Source organism: Heliangelus exortis, chromosome 12, assembly GCF_036169615.1.
Source record: "Heliangelus exortis chromosome 12, bHelExo1.hap1, whole genome shotgun sequence".
NCBI classification, from domain to species: domain Eukaryota; kingdom Metazoa; phylum Chordata; class Aves; order Apodiformes; family Trochilidae; genus Heliangelus; species Heliangelus exortis.
This window is the reverse complement of record NC_092433.1, coordinates 10,848,651-10,862,441: the sequence shown is the minus strand read 5'-3', so window position 1 is coordinate 10,862,441 and position 13,791 is coordinate 10,848,651. Positions and strand designations below refer to the sequence as shown.

The following is a 13,791-nucleotide window of genomic DNA, read 5'->3' as shown; positions in this document are numbered from 1 at the left end:
CATGTGTGCATTTGTTTCTTAGGGTCAGAAATTATTTAGAACACAATGGAAAAAAAGAGATCACCTTTTCTTTTCCTTTTCCTTTTAAAATGGAAACAGTAAAAACATTTTCCTCTCAAAAAATTATAACAGACTGAAAATACCCACAGGAGTGGGTACACAAGAGAGGGACAGAAAAAAAAAATAGAAACACGTTCACAAGACTAGTATGTGTGTAGCAGGTTTTTTAATTTTTTTTTTTATTACTAGGGAATTATTTGTATCTGCGAGCCAAAACAACCACACTCCCTGATGCCAACTCCAGCTGTTCCTCCCTTGTAAAATTTATGAGCTGTTCAAGGCCTTGAATAGATCTTGTGATGGAACTTCAGTGTAGCCACAAAGATATTTTTAATTGATGTGATGTTGTTAGGTTTCCCTGTGACACAAAGCATGCTGTTAGTTGGCTGATCAGAAGCTTACTCCTTGAGATGCCAACCTGCCAGGTCACTGAGCTAAAGTGAAAAGTCCAGCCAGACTTCAGATCTATTCCAAATCCTTGCTGGGAACAAACAGACTGACAAAATAAAAAACTGGCTGAAATAGTTTTAAACAAACAAGTGCATTAGTGGGAGATTTCAGTATCTTCCCAACAAGTTCTCCATGGAGCTCCAAGTAATGTCTTGCAGCTGCAGCCCCTATGCTTATGCCCTGTGAGGGATTCTGGCTGTCAGGGGTAGATACCTGGCATCAGTCAAAACCTGGCCTCACTGTCTTTAGGATGCCATGTAACAGTGACATCCTGAATATTTTTAATAATTGCCAGTAGAAGTCCTCTAGCAGGTATCATGAAAGTAAGAATTTTATCTCACCTAATCAAAATTCAGATTTCATAATTATAATTCTGTGTCTGTTCCCATCCTAAGGAAAGATTAAATTATTTATAAAATCCTAGAAAAGACTCTGGCTTTTCCACAGACAGACCGTGCAGCAACATCACCAGTCCTGGACAGGTTGTTTAAAGCATCTGGAGGGAAGACAAGATATCATCACCATGTTCAGCTAGCTGGAAGATATTAGTTTAAGAATTCCATGTTCCCTATATGCTCCCAGACACCAGAAATAGAGGAAGAAGCACAAACAGCTGACATGGATTATACAGCCACTAACTTGAAAGGTCTGTGCCATTTCTCAGCTTATGGCTTTATATATTTTCATGCCACAGAGATCTCAAATCTCTAAGCATCTCAAGACTTGTAAGACAAAAGCCTTAAAATATCTGCCAAGGACACACAATAAAGGACACAGAAACTTAAATAGGATATTGGAAAAGCAACGGGATTATTAATTGCTACCTTTTAAGCAAAGCTGTCTGCAATATTAGGTCCCTTCGTGGCTTGGCATTTGTAGCCTTGATATATTAGAGTCATAAAAGAAATTGGCCTCTCTGGACACAGGTAAAGCCAGGTGTAATACCAAGGGTTCCTAGTTAGTTCATGGTCCTACAGCCAACAGTAGATAAAAATCACTAAGGCCTCTACTGCTATTCCCATTTTGGCACATGCAGAAGATACCAGGAGACATCCCCAGGTGAGACACAGACTGGCCTAGCTGTCCTGAGGAGAAGGAAATGTCACTTACCAGCTCAAGGGACTGATAAAGAAAGTAGGAAAATCACAGCTTTATTCTCTCTTCCCATTTGAGATGATTTACATCCATAGGAGTGCAAGGAGCAATCAGCCCCTCTCTCTTGTCTGTCAAACCATAGAGTGTCTAATCCAAATCACTGTTAATATTTCGTTGGAGTTCAGTAGACTTTGGAGCCAGCCCCAGGCTCAGACTTAGCATGTCTTTTTGGAAGCTCAGTATCTGATTATTATTAAGATGTGAGAGGATGCTGTGAAGCAGAAGCCTTAACATTCCTATTGAAATGGGACTTGAAGCACTGAAATGGAGGGAAATGGATCTGCTGAGCTGCATCTTGCCCTGCTCTTGGGAAACTAAGCACTGCTCCAGGAATGGAGGGGAGATGTGGAAGTGCTGTACTCAGGTGATGGGAGGTATTTTATCATGGTCTCACGTAGCCTGCAGCTCCCAGTGCAAACAGGATATGGGAACTTGCTGCTCTCTGAGATCTTGGTTAAGGATGAGGTCTGATGCTTTGTTTATCCTTGAGAGACTGTTGTCTCAAAAATGGGTTCTGTACCTGGTGTGTGAAGTCCAACCCACACACAGAGATGAGTTATCTGGTTTGCTACAACTTTGAGTTGGGCAAGGTTGGGTGACAGCAAACTAATGTCAAAAAACTATCACACCATACTGGCAGACAGAGAGTATTTATAAAGCAGAAGCTGAGATCCAGTTACAATGCTTATCACACTTGTCTGTTGTCCTTGATAGGTCTCTTCACATAAACAGAGGGTGGGGGCTAAATTTGAGTAGGGGTGTTTCACCATGGTAATAATATCCTGTTATGTGTCCTGTTACATGTCTGGTTAATGATGGATATAAGACTGCACCCTGTAGAGGAGTCAGTCTTGGCAGGTCAGCAACTACCAGCCTTTACCAAAGTCATTGTGAGTACCATTCAACAAGACTTTGTTACTTGTTGAAAACTGAGGTGGTGGTGCAGTGTCCCCTGCCCTGTTTCATTTTTTAAAAAACACAACGCATTAAAGAGTCAATGGTATCAGGTGGTGGTGGCTGGTTTTAAATCCATTTCTTACATTATGCATAGCTTGGCTTTATCTAAAGAGTTACCAAGGAGTAAGAAGTAAACAAGAAGACTCCTAAGCCACAGACTTTTTAGTTCTCCATCTTCCCCCACCATGGGACCTTGCTGAGAAGGTACTGGCAATGTCAGACATTAGAAGGCCTCCCACTGTTTTGGGGGTACATGGTGTTCCCTGTACCATTCCAAATGACTGGAACTCTTCCAGGTCTCCTTGATGTGTGGAACTGTTCCTCCTTGTCACTTTGTCACCTGATGTCTTTCCACTGCTGCAGATAGGATGTGAAGTCCCATAGCTCCAGGCTAAATGGTAGCACATCTCATAAAAATGTAGCATGTTTGAAAATTAATAGGACCAGAAGATTACAGAGGGCATTTGGTTTTCCAGGATTCTATTTTTTTAATAGTTTTTCTTGATTTGACTTGATATAACTGAATAAAGAAATGCAGCATCCTAGAAAATCCAGTCGGGTCTGCTGATTATAACTTTGACCACCACACAAGCTTTTTGACCACAGAATCACAGAATGTTAGGGGCTTTAAGAGACCCTGAAAGGTCATTGAGTTCAAACCCCCCTGCCAGGGCAGGATCACTTGAAACAGGTCACACAGGAACACACCCAAGTGGCTTTTGAACATCTCCAGAGCAGGAGACTCCACAACCTCAAGTGGGCAGCCTGTTTAACTTCCAGTCTTGGATTTCCTCAAAAGTGTTGTAAGCTGGTTTGAAGCCTATAATGAATGGTGGCATGTGGACTCCGTGTATCAGGGACCCTTCCTGAATGAGAAAATCACCGTATTGTGGTGATTGGAAATAATCATAGAATCATAGAATTGGCTGGGTTGGAAGGGGCCTCAGAGATCATCAAGTCCAACCCCTGATCCACTACCGCTGCAGTTACTAATGACCCCTGTCCTTATATTAACTGGAAGAAAAATCCACCAGTAGTCTCAGAAAAGACTGGGAGAGGCACATGAAGAACTTGCTTAAGTGTAATGAAGTCACATGAGTAGGTGCCAAAATATAACCCTCATGCCAGCAACATTTTAACCCCAGACCACAAATTCAGTGTGTGCTCAGCCTAAGAGCCAATGCTCTCCAATTAGCACTCTAAGTTACACAGGTGGATGGCAAAGCCAGCAGCAGAAAACCATTGCTGTCTTTCCTATGAAAGAAGGATTAACAAAGAGTCTGTCAGTAGGAGCCTGCTGGTGAGACATCCCCATAACGGCAGAGCAAGTGAATAGCATGTGTTTAAAGAGCCCATAATCCTGTATTTACACAACAGTCCTTAATGGCTCATTCAGAGCCATAGCAAAGAACCAAGTAAATAGTGTGGTTAGAAAGTCTGTTACTTTATATTTACTCACTAGACCGTCTGCTGTGGGAGCTGTGAATGTCATGGAGAGCTAAAAGGAGCATTCTTTTGATTATTTTTTTTATTTTTTTATTTTTTTGGCTAAGAAAAGCTAACTAATAATGATACTGAAAACCACTTTCAATAGGAACTATACCTTCACTTTGCACCAGCGAAGGAGAACAACCATTAGCACACTTTGACAAGGAAAGGGATGCATTTATCATCACCTGGAGTCTTTTCATAGAGACTGGATGTGCTCAAAAAGATACACTCTTATTCAACAAGACGTTATTGAATTCAATAGCACTCACCTGTGTGGCAGGAAAAGTCATTCCCTTTGCTGCAAGAAGTACTAGGAAGGTATTAAATGATCTGTTTTACACATATATTATTCAAATGGTCTCTTCTGGTTTCAAAATATACTACTTTTGAGACTGGACACTAAATTTATTCTCTCAAATGTTTATTCATGTAAACACTCAAATCTTCATTAAAGTCAAAACTATACACACAAATCAGTGAAGCAGACAGCTGATTAGTATGTGAAATGAAGGTGACATTAAACATTTGGAAATTTGCATAGCAAATGATTATAAATCCAAAGTTAGTGGTCAATTATGAAATGGACTGCAAAAATTTAACAAAGTCCACTTAACAAGAAAAATTCACAGAAGAACTTTCAGCTCACACCAAGTATTTTTATTTTCCTGAAACATTATTCAAAATATTATCTGAACTTTAACTAACTGATCCTCAAATTTCCCATGAGGTATTGGCAAGCACTGGAATGGAGCAAATAATTAATAAGAAATCATTTATGTTATTAGTTTTTCTTTTTGTTTATGATTATCTACACAGATCATTAAATCTATTTATTATCCTCAATGACTCACACAATTTTGTCAATAATATTTTGCTTGCAAATAGTTTAATATTTGCAATTAGAAGGAAGAAGAATCATGCATGCTTATTGCTGTTTCCTGATTAATTACAAAAGCCATACCATCAGCACGGAATGACCTATGAATTAGGAATCACATTTAATAACTGAATGTGTAATTCTAAATTTCACTTCAGTAAAAAATTTAGGATCTCTTATCTGAGGACAAAGGTGCTTTTTCATCATGTTAGAGGAATATACTGATGCTTGGTCACACACCTCTCAGTGTGCTGTGGGAGTGTGAAATGCTGAGTGGTTACATCCATATGGGAAAAGGGGATAAGGCTGGAAGCATGTCTTCCTGAGCCTTCTTGTGGCTGGGGACCTAAAACTTAAAGCCACTATTGCTAAATCTGTACCACCTTGTTCAAACAGATCTGATGAAGCTCTAAAGTGACATAATCTGCTGTTTCCTTCTCAAGCAGCCCTGCCACCAGAGTCTGAGAAATACAATGTACCACTGAGACTAAAGGGAAACACCATGTGAAATCCATGTTTCCTAACAAAATGTAATAGCTTTTTTTGTGACACAAAAATATGTGGTGCAGCACCTAATTTATGTAATTACCTTGTTGAGGGCTGGAGAGGTGGATGCACAGGCCAGCAGCAGGGAGTCAGGAATAGCACCCAGGACTTCCTTGGTGAGAGATCCAAAGTTTAGAAGACTTCATCTCATGCAGGGAGGTCACAATTACACCCTCCCTCTGTACAACAGCACAGTCTCAACAGTATCACTGATATTTCCATGGGACAGTCTTCACAGAGGGCAGTCCCTTTTCTATGGTGAAGGTGCATTTCATCATTGACTTTTGTAACAATTTTAGGTAAAACAGAATGTCTGTAAGTACACACCAAGCCTGTGATATTGGGTACTGCAAGTTGGGTAGCATCCCTTGCCTCTTGTTTTCAAGTATCGTTTCAGTTCTATGTTTTCCACTCCACCTCTGCAACACCAAACTGCAAGGAGTAATTCCAGTCTGGACGCACGGTCCAATCTTTGAAGCTGTTACCAGGGCTGTGTAAATATTTGTACAAGGGTAACAGCCCTTACCCTGAATTTGTGCCTTGACACACTTAAAAGGTTCTTCTCCATGGCAGCAGAGGGAATGAGCAGCTGTTCTCAATGTCCTTTTCCTTCAGCTGCTTTTCCTTTCCCCCCTGAGCTGGCAGGGAAGGCCTCCCCTCACCAAAATGTCTCCGCCGGCCCTGAGGAGCCTGGGATGGGGCGAAGGCGGGAAGCTCAGGGCGAGGCTGCTCCCGCCCGAGAGGACTTGCTGTTTGCATCGAGAAATTCTGGACTGAATCCTCCGAGCCAGGCAGGCATTTAGGGAGGTGGAGGAAGGGATCAGTCACCAACTTTTATCACCCATTTGTGGCTCTTTGTCCACCCCTCCCAGAGGTGCCAGGCGCAGGACAACTCCCGGCATGCACCGGGCGCCAGACCCCCAATGGCCCTGAGCTGCCTCACGGCTGAGGTGCCTCAGGGAGTGCCCAGCGTTGGGGGCCAGGGGAAAAGCCCTAATTTCGGGCTAATTCCAGGACCCTGACCCATTCCATGTGTGGGAAACAACCCATAAAACTAAGGAGGGCCTCCAGTGAGCGTTGGGTCCTGTTGGTTGAACTCCAGAGGGGAGCAAAGCACACAGGCTCTGCTGTGGCCTGCCCATGGCTGAGCTGCACATTGGCTCCCCCTGAGCTGCAGGAAGCTTCCCCTCAGCTGAGTGTGCCAATGGGAGTCACTCCCGGATTCTCCAGAGGATTTTCTGCCATCCTGGTGCCCGTGGACGATGGTGGGAGTGGAGCAGCTTTGCTGGATGTAGCCCCGTGGCTTCAAGTAATTTTCCTGGTTTTGTTTAGAACTACCAAGATATTGGCTAGATTACATCTGGGGGTTCTTCACCCAGTGGCTTTAGCTAATTAAATGTTTTGAGATGCCATGATGGAAGTTATATAGACACAAGCAATTTTTATGAACTGGTAGCATTAATTTAAACTAGATTCCAGCAGAGCATGTTTCAGGCTATTAGCTCATCACTAATACAGACTATAGAATAGTTAATACTAGTCCTTTCAAATCCTAGACATATTTTGATTTGCTGAATAGCTTTAATTCTTCCAAAGCTGATCAAATAATAATAATAACAACAACAGTTACAATAACAATAAAGGCAATTCCAGCATGATTGGCTAATCTGATGGGTTTGCTCCCAGTTTATTTTTAATTTCTGGCAGCAATGATGTTGGAAATTAAAAAGCTCTCTTGACACTCGAGTGACTCGAATCTCAGACCAGATGAAATGAGGTGACTGAAGCAGCTCTGGGCCTTTTATTCTCTCCCATCATTATCACAGCTAATAAGAAGAAACAGGGAGGCTGCCCAGCAGTGAAGGCTGAGGGCCCCCTCCCCCCTTTCCTTTTTGTGCCATCCAAGATGAAGTACTAATTATCAGGACAGCTCAAGCTCATTTGTAGGAGGAAGAGAAGTGAATGCTGCTTCAGTGGAAAGACTTAGCTCCTGTGTGCCCTTGGGCAGGGACTGAGGAATGGACTGAGGCACTTGGGTGATTTAAGCAACCAAATTAAACCACCTTGATGTGACAGGCAGATACCCCAGTGGGCTTTCTCCTAGGAGCTCTGCTCTAGCTCTTTTTGTAGGGTGCATCAAGAAAACAACAATTTCACCCACATCATCACATCTGGACAAGTCTTTCAGATGAGACACAAAACCCCAGGCCCTTCTCTCCTTTGGACAACAAAGATGTAACAGTCTGATGTGTAGGTTTTATTCTAGGACATAGATGTTGTTGGTAAACACTCAGAGGTTCACACAGTATTTGCTAGCAAATGACTTCTGGAGAAAAGCAATTGGATTGAAAGTCTGGGGATGAATGAGAGTTTGGCCTGGCTCTGGTTGGAAAGGACAAAGTTTTATTCATGAAAGGCCTGATCCTATTGTCACTGTCATTACTGACATGGAAAGCACACAGCAGTGCAGGCTGACCTCATTAGGCACAGCTCCCTAATGCAAAGGAGAACATTAAACCTTGCAAATTAGTTACAATGATCTGAAGGGAGTGAGAGGTTGAGGTAAAGGTAGAAGGACAGTCCAGCTACAAGACACTTTAGAGTCCATCTCATCAGTACCTCAATCCCATGGAAGAAGTGACTCAGTATAAGTAACTATGGATGTTTGTCTCACCTCTTTTAAAAAAAACCAAAAACTTCCAGTGATGGAGACTTTCCAGCATTCTCTTCCACGTCTAATGCCACCTGTACTCTGACATGGAGGGAGAGGAGAGCCAGAAAGAGGACTGTGATTCTGCACTCAGTGTCAACCAAACATCATCCCCAGATAATGCCCTCACTCTGGAGCAGTTGAGAGAGACCAGAATGGGAATACAGGATGGAGGTTTGCTAGAGGGGCCTGAATCCCCTGCCTGGGGCAAAGAGGATGACAACACCAGCTTTGCTCCATGAGACCAGACCCTACCATGTTCTGCATATCCAGGCTGCATCCACTAGTGAATAAAAAGGAAGTTTGGGACACAGGTCTGTGAAATCCAACAACTAATTAATTGGAAATAAAACCCAGTGTTTTCATTCAGGTGCTAAAGTGCTCTGTCATCAGGGATCTGTGTCTGTCATGTTCCAGATAAATGCCTGCAGAGGAGCACACTCAGGCTTGGACACCTCCCCATCATTTGTTTTGTTAATGGCTCCATGGCTCGCCCTGCTCCACAGGGACAGCTGAGTGTGACTGATGGGCTTGGGTGCCAGAGGACATTGCCCCTTCCCACCACTGCACTGGAGCACCAGGAGGGATGAAGCAGAGCCCTGCAACTTCTACCCATGAGTGGGAAAAGCATTGTGGGATTTTGCTGATTACTTGGGATAGCTGCCACCAGCAGGGCAAGAATGGGACAAGTGGGGAGTGATAGTTTTGCAGAGCACCCTCCCCATCAGGGTGCTTACAGATTCCCAGGACAGTGGCACATCTTTGTTTTTATAGTCTTCTAGGCATTCAATACTTCCCTTCCATTAGATAACCACTTAAGAAGCTTTACCTCCACAATCCCACAAGTGTTTTGGAGCAATGGTTCCCACTGGGAGATACTCATCAGCTTTTATCCTAAGCAAGACCGAAGCAGTGGATGAGGAAAACATTTTCCTCGCTGATCCTACTGGGAGAGGAGAGAGCCTGTGCCTCTCAGCGCTGAGGGTTTGGAGGTTCAGGAGAATGCTTGCTGGCTGCTGCAACAGCTCCCATGCCTGGCAGACAGAGGCCAAGCTGGTAAGTGAATTTCATACTAATGGAAGTGGGTGTTAAATGTTTGCTGTACTTGAGCAGAAGGGCCTTTGTCACTAATTACCAGGAGATGTTAAAGGAGTTGGGATCTATTTAAACCTCATCGTTTGCCATTAAACATAGATTCTTTTGCTTTTTTCCTGAGCTAAGCAGCTAATACACTTTGAGCAATACCAGCAGCACTCAGTGGATTAATCACTGTCCTTGAAAATAAAAAGTGATTTATTTTAATGCATGCAAATGTTAGTCAAGAGATAGAAGCAAGCAACCACTAGCTTGCAGGCCAAATCAGAGTTTTGGGTCGAGTCTCTGCATACAAACAGACTGTTCAGCCACAGCTCTGACCTGAAGGAGAGCAGAGGCCAGGGAGCATGCCAGGCAGGGGAGTCTCAGGCATCCCTTGCTTGTGGCCCTCCAGGCAGCTGCCAGTTCTCCCAGCAGAGTCTGCTATCCATCCTTGGGGTGTCTGCCCCAGCACTGGAGGAAAACACATCAAGTCTTTCAGGCTCAAAGTAAAGCCTGATAGCTTCAGAAACATCTCTGTCCATTTCTCACCCCTCTATCTATTCGAGATATGTGAATTATATAGACCTTGGTGGTTGAGTAGATGGGTGAATACACAGTACTGACTGTACTATTAACTACAGATCAATAACTGTAAGGATCCCTTGGCCCTTCCCTGTTGCTAAAAGTACAACACAAGAAGGCTTAAAACACTGCAGAGGATTTCTTCCCAGCTTTAATGCCTGTGTTACCATTCAGCCTGGCACCCAGGGTAATGCAAGACACCAGTCTCCATCAAACCCCATCTGCAAGAGCTTTGCAGCTGCAGACTCAATGAGCCTCTTCCCAGAGAATCACTGCAGCTCAGGGAGCACAGACAGGCTGTTTGCCCTTCCCTGTTTCATGCTTGTCTCTTCAGGCTCCGTAAGAAAAAGCTGTGCACTGAGACCCTTATTGGCCCTGGACAAATCAGATTAATTATTCCAGTGAGAATTTTCCCCTAGCAAGTTATTTTCCTGTTCAGTGCACTTGGTAAATATGAACTGCCTTTTCCAAAATCTACTGTGAATGATCAGAAAATCTTTTTTTTCCAGAAAGGAAACTGAGGCATGAGGAAAGGCAAAAATTAATTACCCAGGGCACAGAAAGATGTGTACAAATGAAACAAGAACCATTTTATCAGTATGCTAAAGGGAATCTGCAAACTATAATTACAGTAGGTGTAGGGGCAGACTTTTGCCAGTACAGTGTGTGAAATAGCAATTTTAAAACTTTCTCCACCTGAAATTCTCAAGTGTGGTAAAGGAGGGAAGTCCAAACATCACATGCAATTGTCTGCTCAACGTACCTGGTTTTCTTGGTTCTGTCTTTGGGGTCCATTAGCAATAGTCCATGAATTCCCACAGATCCCTGCTGCAGTGATTAGGATGCACTGTCAATAAAATATTTGCATAACTGGAAAACAAGATGTTAGGAAATTTAGCTTTAGTGCAGAACAGGAAAAGATCCGATTTCCTAGCTGTCCACCAAGCAACATGCCCAGCCGAATTTTTTTTAATTTAAATTTTATGTTGTTATAGAAAGAGGAACCACTGTGCCAAAAAATTAAGACATTTCTGTTAGTGCTAAGCAGTATCTACCCATGGGATTTTAATGAAGGGATGCAAAAAAGAATGGCAGAACATTAGAACATTTCCAGCAGCACATCTGTGGTAACAGGGGCTATTGGCATAGAATAATATTGTACTTTATGCATTTCTATAGGCATGTAAAACTCAAATTGTGCAGATACGAAATAAAAACAAAAAAATTAAATAAGGACTACTACAAGGACTGAAAATTTTAAAACTTTAAAATTTCCTAAACAGGAATTACCATATTTTTCTTTCACTGCTATTCAGATTTTTCCGTAGAAGGAGATGCTGACATTTCATTGATCCTAAGAAATTTTGATTTTGACTGCATAGCCTTTTCCAATAGAGAACAATATAGGCATAGGGTTTCTGAGCAGCTGCAATCCCAAACCAACATTTGCAGCCTGTGATTAGCGACCAGCAGTTTAGGGTGGCTTAAATAAAGCTACAAACTTTCTGTGAGTTTAACTATGGCAGGGTTGGAGAAGGCACCACAAAGCCTGATGTGACCTTGTTTGCATACCAGAAGCACAGATGGGTTATGAGAAAGCACTGGGTCAGGGATTTAGGAGAGTCAGCTCAGCAGTGCCAACATCCCATCAGGGTTTGATATTCAACCAGACTCAGACTGCAGAAAGCAGATGGTATGAAGGGCAAGGCAGGATCAGTGTGAGTGAACCATCTTCTCACAGGCAACCTTACCCCAGGACATGTGTGACATGACAAAACTGCCCTGCCCCAAAGGCTGACACATGGTGTCAGGGCAACAGCCAATACTGGGACTGTGCATGCTACTGGGAAATAACCTGGGAGGCAATGTGATGGAGTGGCAGTCCAGCACTCACTGACAGCTGTGGAGAGGTAATATCCTTGGCTGTAATCCCTAGTGAATGGCAAAGATGTAACTGAGAAATGGGCTAAATTGCTGAAGATTATGACATTTGTGTATTGTAAAGCCAAGGGGAGGACTGGGAGAAACACATCTCCCAGTTGATGTTCCCCTTTCCAAGGATTTTGATCTTGCCTCTTACTACTAAGATAAACACAGGAAACTTTATATCAGGCTGGTGCCTGTTATTTTCCTTGGGATTAGGAGGCAGCGCTCTGTACTTCACCCCTGGGAGCCCTCTGTTTGTGGGAGAGCTGGGAGAGCTCGTGTTCTGAGGCAGTGCTGAAATAAGGATCTTCTTCTGGATGAGCCACAGAGCAGTTTATTCCAGATGAGCCAGGAGGAGCTGAGCGGAAGCATGTCTCAGCTGGAAGTCCCTCTTAGCATCTATTACAACAGCAGGGTTATCTTTGCTGCTGAAAGGAGATGTTACTGTGAGCTATGACAAACTCATTGAGTTTTACAACAACACTGGAGAAAGTAACTGCAATGAATTTAGATAGGATGCTCAGGGAATGCTAAGCCAGTCTCTTCCTGCCTTGAGTTTGGCACCACTCTTCAGACCTTGCTCTAAGGCATGGTACACGAGCCTGGATTGCATGCACGTGCACATACAAGCACATGCACTTTTTTTGTTATTTTTGTGGGGTTGCTCACAGGGGAACGATGATTGGGAGGTGTTTTATTTTAGTGGAGAATATGGAATATTGAGTTGATTGGAAATGAAACCGGGGACAAGAGTCTCCACTGGCATTTTCCTGAATTCATGAAAGAACAATATCAGCGGGCATGTGAAATCCTCAGCATTTTGTAGCAAATCAGCCCACTAATGAGAAAACACAGATGTGGCCAAAGCAGTGACTGCAGCTCAAGTTTCCTGTCTTTGAAACTGCTGCTGAAGCTACAGGCGGAAGGGTTGTAGTTAGCAGAGATGCTACAGCCACTTCACCAGCACTCTCCTGAAGCCCTGAGCCAGAGATGAGCCCTTGCCTTGACAAAAGGTCACTAGGGTGACTCGTTTAGGGCAGTTAAAAGGGGCAGATGCATGCTGACAGACTTTAGATGAGGCCTGGCTAAGGCACTGCTAGGGTCAAAGTCACAGAGAGCTCTTCAGGCTCCTACACAGAGTCATCATAGACAACATTTGGGGTCAGAGTTGCCTGTCAGCACTGGTTGAATGTGATACAGGAATATGTGGAACCTGTGGCACTTCTGTAGCAGTCTGAGGAAAGAGTACATGCCTGATGGTCTTTTAAATGTCACATTGCTCTCCAGGTACCTCAAAAATGCTGTGGTGAGCTTTTTGGCCACAGCACACAGTGCTCTATGTTGCTGGAAAATGCTAGCAAGGCCTTTTTTTCCTCTTGACACGCTGCCTTCAAGAGGAGTCCCAGGAGGGGAAGGCAGTCCCTGGAGGGAAAGTGCAGCCTGCAGCTAGTACCATCCAGAAAACCAAACCAAAACAAAACAAACCCCCAAAACCACAAAACAAACCAAAAAGCAACTCCACAAGGGTATGGTGGGAAGCTGGAGCTGAAGTACCAGCAGAGGATCTCCATTACTGAGAAAACTGCAGTTTTTGTGACTGCCCCAGAAATTGATTTCATCCCTTTCACAATGCATTTTTCAGAGGGAAACTGGGGACCTTATTGTTATTTATTATGATCACAGCTAGATCTTCAGAGATTTCCTTAATTAGCATTATTAGACACACAGCTTAATCTTAAAATCCTGGGCTTGTCAGCATAGCAAATTAGAACTTTAGGTTTTTTTCTCTTCTATATGCTGGGTTGGAGAGTGTGTGAAGGAAAATGGGGGGGTCTCCTGACAGCTTCAGAGAGTGTGGGAATCTGTCTTTAATCTTTGATGACTGGTGCAGCATATACAAAGCGGATGAGTGAGAAGGGTCAGTTCTGTGCCAGGGAGGGAAACCAGGGGTCATTGCATT

General features: G+C 43.4%; 1 long non-coding RNA gene across 1 annotated transcript in view; it reads right to left on the bottom strand.

Moving 5' to 3' along the window:
• LOC139801574 (uncharacterized) overlaps positions 1–6,129 on the bottom strand; it is a 105,175-nt gene extending 99,046 nt beyond the window's left edge. The window contains exon 1 of the long non-coding RNA XR_011728240.1: positions 5,580–6,129. This is a non-coding gene — a long non-coding RNA (uncharacterized lncRNA). The remainder of the gene's footprint in view (positions 1–5,579) is intronic.
• Positions 6,130–13,791: the final 7,662 nt, after the last annotated feature.